Source organism: Myotis yumanensis, unplaced genomic scaffold (assembly GCF_028538775.1).
Source record: "Myotis yumanensis isolate MYYU_CA2020_CCGP unplaced genomic scaffold, mMyoYum1.0.hap1 SCAF_1, whole genome shotgun sequence".
Taxonomy (NCBI): Eukaryota; Metazoa; Chordata; class Mammalia; order Chiroptera; family Vespertilionidae; genus Myotis; species Myotis yumanensis.
In genome coordinates, this window is record NW_027223752.1 from 22,277,050 (window position 1) to 22,284,692 (window position 7,643).

Consider the following 7,643-nt stretch of genomic DNA (forward strand, 5'->3'; position numbering starts at 1 on the left):
GGGCTTGGCAAACAATGATTTTCTTTCATTGAAGATGTTTCTTTCATTGCAGATGTTTCTCTTTCTCTCTCTCTCTCTCTCTCTCTCTCTCTCTCTCTCTCTCTCTCTCTCCCTTCCTCTCTCTGGAATCAATAAAAATTAAAAGTACAAAAAAAAGGTGAATGGAGCCTGAAAACGAGGGCCTCTGGTTGAACACATAAGCAGCTCAGAAGAGCAACTTTTCTGCCACTGCTAAGATATCTGAAAGCATTTTTTAAATGTTTCACCTGAGCTGTTGGTTTCCTAGGGCTATTGTGACTAGTTGACTTAATACAACAGGAATTCATTCTCTCACAGGCCTCAAATCTGGAAGCCTGAAATCAAGATGTCTCAGGGGAGAACCCTTCCTTGCTTCTCATGGGTTCCAGAAATCCTGCTGTTCCTTGGCTTGTAGAATTACCACTTCAATCTCTGCCTCTATAGTCACATGGCTTTCTCTGTGTGTGCATTCTGTGTCTAAATTTCCTTCATCTTAGAAGGACACCAGTTATTGAAGAAATAACTTTCTTTAAAAAGTGACAAATTAAAATAAAATTCCTTTGAATCCATGAGGCATATCTCTCTGCTTCACATGACATTTAGTTTTCTTTTTTCTCCATGTCATCATAGGCCATATCCTTCCTCATCTTGTTTACCCACTTAGACATTTCCTACATTTTAATAAAGGAGACATTTTCCATTTTCCCCTTATTTGTCCTCCATTACTCAATTTCTACCCCCAAGCAATTGTCCAAGTTTGCTTTTCTAGAAATGCCATTTAGCATTTCTGCCAAGCATTCAAATAGGGAATCTTTTACAAATTAACAAATAAACTACTATGCAACAGAGAAATATAAACATAGATGTAGAGACACATATGCATAAACAATACAATTTAAAAATTCTTGGCCTGAACAAATTTTCATCAACTGCCCTTGCATCCTACTGATTTCCCCCACAAAGATTCTGATGCCACGATTGTCATGGTTTACCTGATGTGAACCTAGGTCAATTTTAAATCAGGCGGGGCAAAAGATTTTGGCAATAATAACTGAGCTTCCATGAGTGATACCCTTTTTACTCTTCACCATAGTTGTTCAGCTATTTCTAACTTGCTACTTTCTCCCCAAATTTCCTACTTTGCCATTTCCTCCCTTATTCTCAAGGACTTCATTGTTCTTATCTCCAGTAGAAAATGGAGGTTGTTACGCAGGAAGTTGCTCAATTTTCTGCCAACCCACCTGCCACTGTTATACATATTTATGTGCATGCTCCCTTCTCTTTATCCCCCCTGCTTTCTCATCCATATAGTAAATCACCTCCTTTTATATTTTTGATAAAAACTGATTTTATCATATCCTTACCTACCTCCACCTTTACCCTCACTAAACAAACAACCAGAACAAACTGATTTTTCCCTGAGCATTTCCATGATCAATAATGGGAAACTATTAACTGTTAACTCAAGTTTTACATATTTAAATGAGACTTTAGACTTAGGATTTAGAGTTGATGCTACAGTGAGTTAAGACCCTTGTTGGGCTAAAATAAATGTATATTGATTATGAGAAGGACATAAGTTTGGGGGTAGGGGAAGAATTGTATGGGCTAAATATTTGTCTCCTCCAAATTTATATCTTGAAATGTGAACCCCAAATGTGATGATATTAGGAGATGGTGCCTATGGGAAGTAATTTGGTCATTAGGGTGAAGTCCTCATGTGTGGGATTAGTGCCCTTATGAAAGGGACCTCAGAAAGTTCTCTAGCTCTTTCCTGTATGGCATGTGAGGTCACAGTAAGAAGATGGCCATCTGTGAACTAGAGAGTAGGCCCTCATCAGACACTGAACCTACCAGTGCCTTGACTTAGGTCCTAGGACATCCCAGCCAACAAAATTTTGAGAAATAAATGTTTATTGTTTAAGACACCTGGTATAGCAGCCCAAACATATTAAAACATTGCCCAAGCTAGGGGTTTATTCATCTTCTCTTTACCCCATTGGTGAAGAAGTCCCTTCTTTAGGATTATGGGGATGGCTAAAGACATAGTTCTCAACAGTGGACAGATGAGATGGACAACAGTTTATTAGTCACATATATTCACAACTTGGGGAATGAGGACACCATGACATACAGGGCTGCAGAGGGGTTGCACTGGAAAATGAGTGAATCAGCTGGGGTCTTGGGAAGTAGGCTTTGAAGTAAAAAAAGGGTCCAGTGACCCCTAATTCCTGTGAGAAGTTGTGAATCACTTGTTTGAATAGCATGTGAGCTGCTAGGGAACTGAAGCCTTCTACTCAGAGACAAGCAGTTACTCGCTTGATTGCCATGATAAGAAAGGATATTGTCTATAGGACCTTAACACCAGCACAATGGTGAGATGAACTTTTGTTAGGACATTCAAGGTCCTCTGTTTTCCCCAGATGTCAAGTCATACATAATAAGGAGCCTTAATATTAGCCTTATTCCAAAACAAGATTGTTATTGGACTCTTATTTGTCCCCCCTTTAACATCAGTCATTTAATATACTATGCCAACTTTACTATCAGAATAGCTCTCAAGATATTATCATCATCACCTGACTTCTCCCCACCACTTTATCTGAACTTATTCTGGGTCACCCATTAGAACTTGACTTAGCAGTCACCTCTCCTTGGTCTATTCTATGAACTTCTTGGGGTAGTGATAAATGCCCCTTGTGGCTCTCACAGATTCCTTTGCTTAACCTATGATCAAATACATCATCTGGGAACTATTCTTTTTACTCTTTCTTTGTTTTCCCCAAAATAGACCCTGAGTTTTAGAACAATGTCTTGTGCACTGTATTCCTAATAGGTGGCACATAGAAGCCGCTCCATAAATAGATGTTAAGTTTAAAAAGATAACAGTAAGTCAAATCAGCATGATTAAAATTGCTAATCCTCACTTCTCCTCATTTTGTTACCCACTGAGCTGCTTTTATACAGAAAACCATTTGTGATGTATTGGTTTTCCCAGGTTCCTAGGAAGCACTTTGGTCTTCATGGAGCAACATTAATTCTTGCTATTGGTTTGAGAACCCAATAGAGCCATGTAATTTATTTCTACTTTCCTCCCTCTGGCAGTCCCAGGCAGCACCTGCCAGGATATGACTGCTGTATCAGCAAACCAAATGGGAAGAAAATGAATATGTATTTTGGTCCCCAAAGAGAAACCCATTTTCACTGCAGCTAAGCTTGACAGTTTAGGACTCCCACCTGACTCGAAGAACATGAAACGCTCCACTTCTTTTTGAAATCATTTGCTTATATGTGGCTGCACTTCACACATCCCAGTGTGTCCTTTCCCCTTATACCCCAAAGGAAAAAGAAATATGAACCACTTGTACTCAGAGATCACTGAATAATGTTTGCTACTATCAGATTTCATTGGCTTCAACACTGTTATTTGTTGAAAATATGTGGTTGAATCTCAAAACCAACAACATTCCCCCAGGGTACCCATTAGGCAGAAGGGGGGGGGCACAGTTGTAAAAATTCCGTTTTGTAAAATAGAGGTCTCTGGGAGGGAAGCCATCAAAATTGTGTTTGTTGAATATTTCATAGCCTAGAATGTACAGTTTACAAACAGGGAGGAAATTGTAGAGGATAGGCACTCAAAAACACAATTTCCAGGGAAGACATTTTTGCCCTTCTTTCAGCGATTTTATATGGGAGGCTAGAATGCAAGTGAGCAGCGAAGGAGGGAAAACAAAAAACATGAGCCAAAAGTAGAACAAATGTTAAGTTTTCAAATTTCTTGCAGTGATGTTCCTTCTTAGTGGTTCCCCGTGAAATTGTTTTATAAGCGTGTGCTTTGACATAGGCTTGAGATGATTTGTTTCATACTATCTAGTAAATAATACAGATGGACAGAAATCATCATCAAAGAGGAGCTAACTAACTGTGTAAGATTGCAAAGGGTTCTTTTTTTTTTTCTAGAGTAGGAAGGTGGCTTGAACTCAGATGTGCTAGATTCACAGGCTTTATCCTAATGTCTGTGGAATTTCCAGGCAAATCTCTAATGTTGTACACCAAAATATGTAACTTATTTGTGTACATTCTAGTCTTCCATACTATACTGTGAGCTTGTTTAGGGAAAGGACTGTCACGCCTACCATTATATCACAGCCCGTAGATGAACAGTGCTCTATAATTTGTGAAATTGAATCAACTGATTTGAGAATATGCCTTATCTTCCAAATGATAAAGATAAATTCCAATAGAATATGTACAATGTAGTCCACAATAAGTGATTTTAAAAAAATATATATTTTATTGATATTTTTACAGAGAGGAAGGGAGAGGGATGGAGAGTTAGAAACATCAATGAGACAAACCTCTATCAGCTGCCTCCTGCACACCTCCTACTGGGGATGTGCCTGCAACCAAGGTACATGCCCTTGACCGGAATCGAACCTGGGACCCTTCAGTCTGCAGGCTGTCACTCTATCCACTGAACCAAACCAGTTAAGGCTAAGTGATTTTTTTATTTAACCTAATCTATATATATAGCCTAAGCAAGCAAACAACTGAATGACCAAATGACCTGTAGACTGGCCACTATGATGTGCACTGACCACCAGGGGCCAGACACTCAATGCAGGAGCTGCTCTCTGGTGGTTACAGTGCTCCCACAGTGGGAGCACCACTCAGCTGGCCAATGGACACCAGAAGCTGGACTCACATCTGGCAAGTGCAGCTGTGGTGGTGTGAACCTCTCCCACCTCCACAGCAGCATGAGCAACAGTGGTGGCAGGTGCAGCAGTGACAGGATAAGTGGGAGCGGTACGGTGCCGGGCCCGGGCTGAGGCTCCTCTCTGGCTGCCTGCCACTTCACACACTACTACATCCCTTGGGGGATGTCAAACTTTCAGTTTCAGGGGATTGGGCCAAAACCTGCAGTTTGACATCCCCAAGGGGTCCTGGATTGCAAGAGAGTAAAGGCCAGGCTGAAGGAGCCCACTGGTGCACGAATCTGTGCACCAGTCCTCTAGTGTGGCTCAGTGATTGAACATCAACCTATGAACCGGGAGGTCACGGTTCAATTCCCTTTCAGGGCACATGCCCAGGTTACAGGCTTGATCCCCAGTGTAGGGCATGCAGGAGGCAGCTGATCAATGATTATCTCTCTCCATTGGTATTTCTCTCTCTCCTCTAGTTTAAAATATCATTGCTTTACAAAGGAAGAACCAAAATACTAATGTTTATGGGTTCCAATATTTTTTAAAAATGTATTTATTTAGTTGTTATTATTTATAGACTATAAACTTTAAAAAATACATATTTTTTTATTGAATTCAGAAAGGAAGGGAGAGGGAGAGATAGAAACATCAATGATGAGAGAGAATCATTGATCAGCTGCCTCCTGCACAACCCCTACTGGGGATCGAGCCTTCAACCTGGACATGTGCCTTTGATCAGAATCGAACCCAGGACCCTTAAGTCATTAGGCTGATACTCTATACACTCAGCCAAATAAACAAGGGCTAAACTTTATTTTTTAGAGCACTTTTAGGTTCACAGAACAAATTGGGCATAAAGTACAGAGATTCACCATGTACCACCTGCCCCACATAGGCCCAACCTCTCTACTATCAACATTCCTCACCAGAGTGGTACATTTATTATAATCAGTGAACGTACAATGACACATCGCTATTACCCACAATTCTTAGTTTATATTGGGATTCACTCTTTGTGTTGAATATTCTGTGAGTTTGAATCAATATACAATGATATGTATCTACCACTATAGTATCCAACACAATAGTATCACTGCCCTAAAAATGCTCTGTGTTCTGCTGGTTTATTTCTTCCTTTCCTCTAAGCCTGGAGACTACTGGCTATTTATTGACTCCTTTGTTTAACCTTTTCCATAATATATATTTGAAATTATATGGTATTTAGCCTTTTCTGGTTGACTTTTTTTTAACTTAGTAAAAGAAAAGCTTCCTCCATGTCTTTTCATGACTTAATAACTTATTATTTTTAGCACTAAATAATTCCACTGTCTGGGTGTGCCCCAGTTTATTTATCTATTCTCCTGCTGAAGGACAGTTGTGATAGTTATGAGTAAAGCTGCTACGAACATCTGTGCACAGGTTTCTGTATCAACATAAGTTTTTAGCTCCTTTGGATAAATTCCAAGGTGTATAATTGCTGGGTCAGATGGTGTGAGTATGTTTAGATTTGTTAGAGTCTGCCAAACTCTCCTCCAAAGTGACTGTACCAATTTGCATTCCCACCAGAAATAAGTAAGTTTTCTCATTGTTTCACATCCTTACCAGCATTTGGTGGTTTCGGTGTTTTGATTTTTGAGCATTCTCATAAGTCTAAGAGTGGTATCTCATTGTTGTTTTAATTTGTATTTAGTGAATGACAAAAGATGTTGAGCCTCTTTTCTTATTTGCTTTATTTATTTGCCATCTGTAGATTTTCTTTTGTGAGGTGTTTGTTCAGAGTTTTTTTTCCCTATTTTTCAGTTGGGTTGTTTGTTTTCTTATTGTTACGTTTTAATAGTTTTTGTAGGTTCAACATTTTTTTTCTATTGGGATATATAATCTTGGATTTTTTAAAAATATGTTTTCTGATTATAAAAGTCATACACACTTATTTTAGAAAATGTAGATAATGTGGAAAAGGATAAAAAAGTCATGTTAAAATGTGCTATAATACAACTCAGAGAGAATTTCTAACAAATAAGAAACATATTAAAAACATGTGATATCATGTCTGCAGAGGCAGGACTAACTTTCTTGCCTTTGTTCTTTCCTTTTTACCTTACTGTCTTTTTGTATAAAAGTATCTAGCTTCTTCTGTTTCTGGGGCCAAAGACATCGTGTAACCTGGAAGTGTTTGCCTCTGAAAAACACTTTGGCCCCTTTCATTTAGGCAAGTGGCACCAACTGTCCCAAGGGGTCAAGAGTGTCAAGTCAGTGTTTTGGTTTGACTAAGATGCCTCTACCAGTGACTCATATTTGCTTCAAATATTTTATTTTCTAATTAAAATTTCAAATATTTTCCTTAAAAACAAGTTATCTATAGAACCCCAGCACTTTGTTTAATATATTTACCACCTTTCTCATAGAAATTGATGAGGCTAAAGTTGGTGTAGCTCATTCCCAAGGACAATAGCGTAATTTTAGTATATACATAGTAGGGCAAAAGTAGTTTTATAGTTGTGAGTACACAAAACAGTTTATTCTTGTATTCTTACTTATTAATTATTGCATATTTTCTATATGAACAACTATAAACCTACTTTTGTCCCACCCTTTATGTCCCTATCAAATAATGCACATTTTATTTTCAGAAAATTAAAATGTGCTTGATGACATTCAGGTTTAAGACTAATTTTCTACTTTTTCTTCATGCAATATTATTTTTTAAAATGTACTCATGTTGACATAAATAGATAAGACATAATGACTATTTTCTAATGACCTCAAAATGTATTCTATAAAGGTATACATAATATATGTATTTTTAAATGTCTGAATCATGCAGAATTTTGTTTTTTAGAGAATTTTTTGCTATTAACTTATTGGGCATGTATCTTTTAATCAAGTGCCCCAAATTAACTTAATATAGACCAGCTTTCTGTA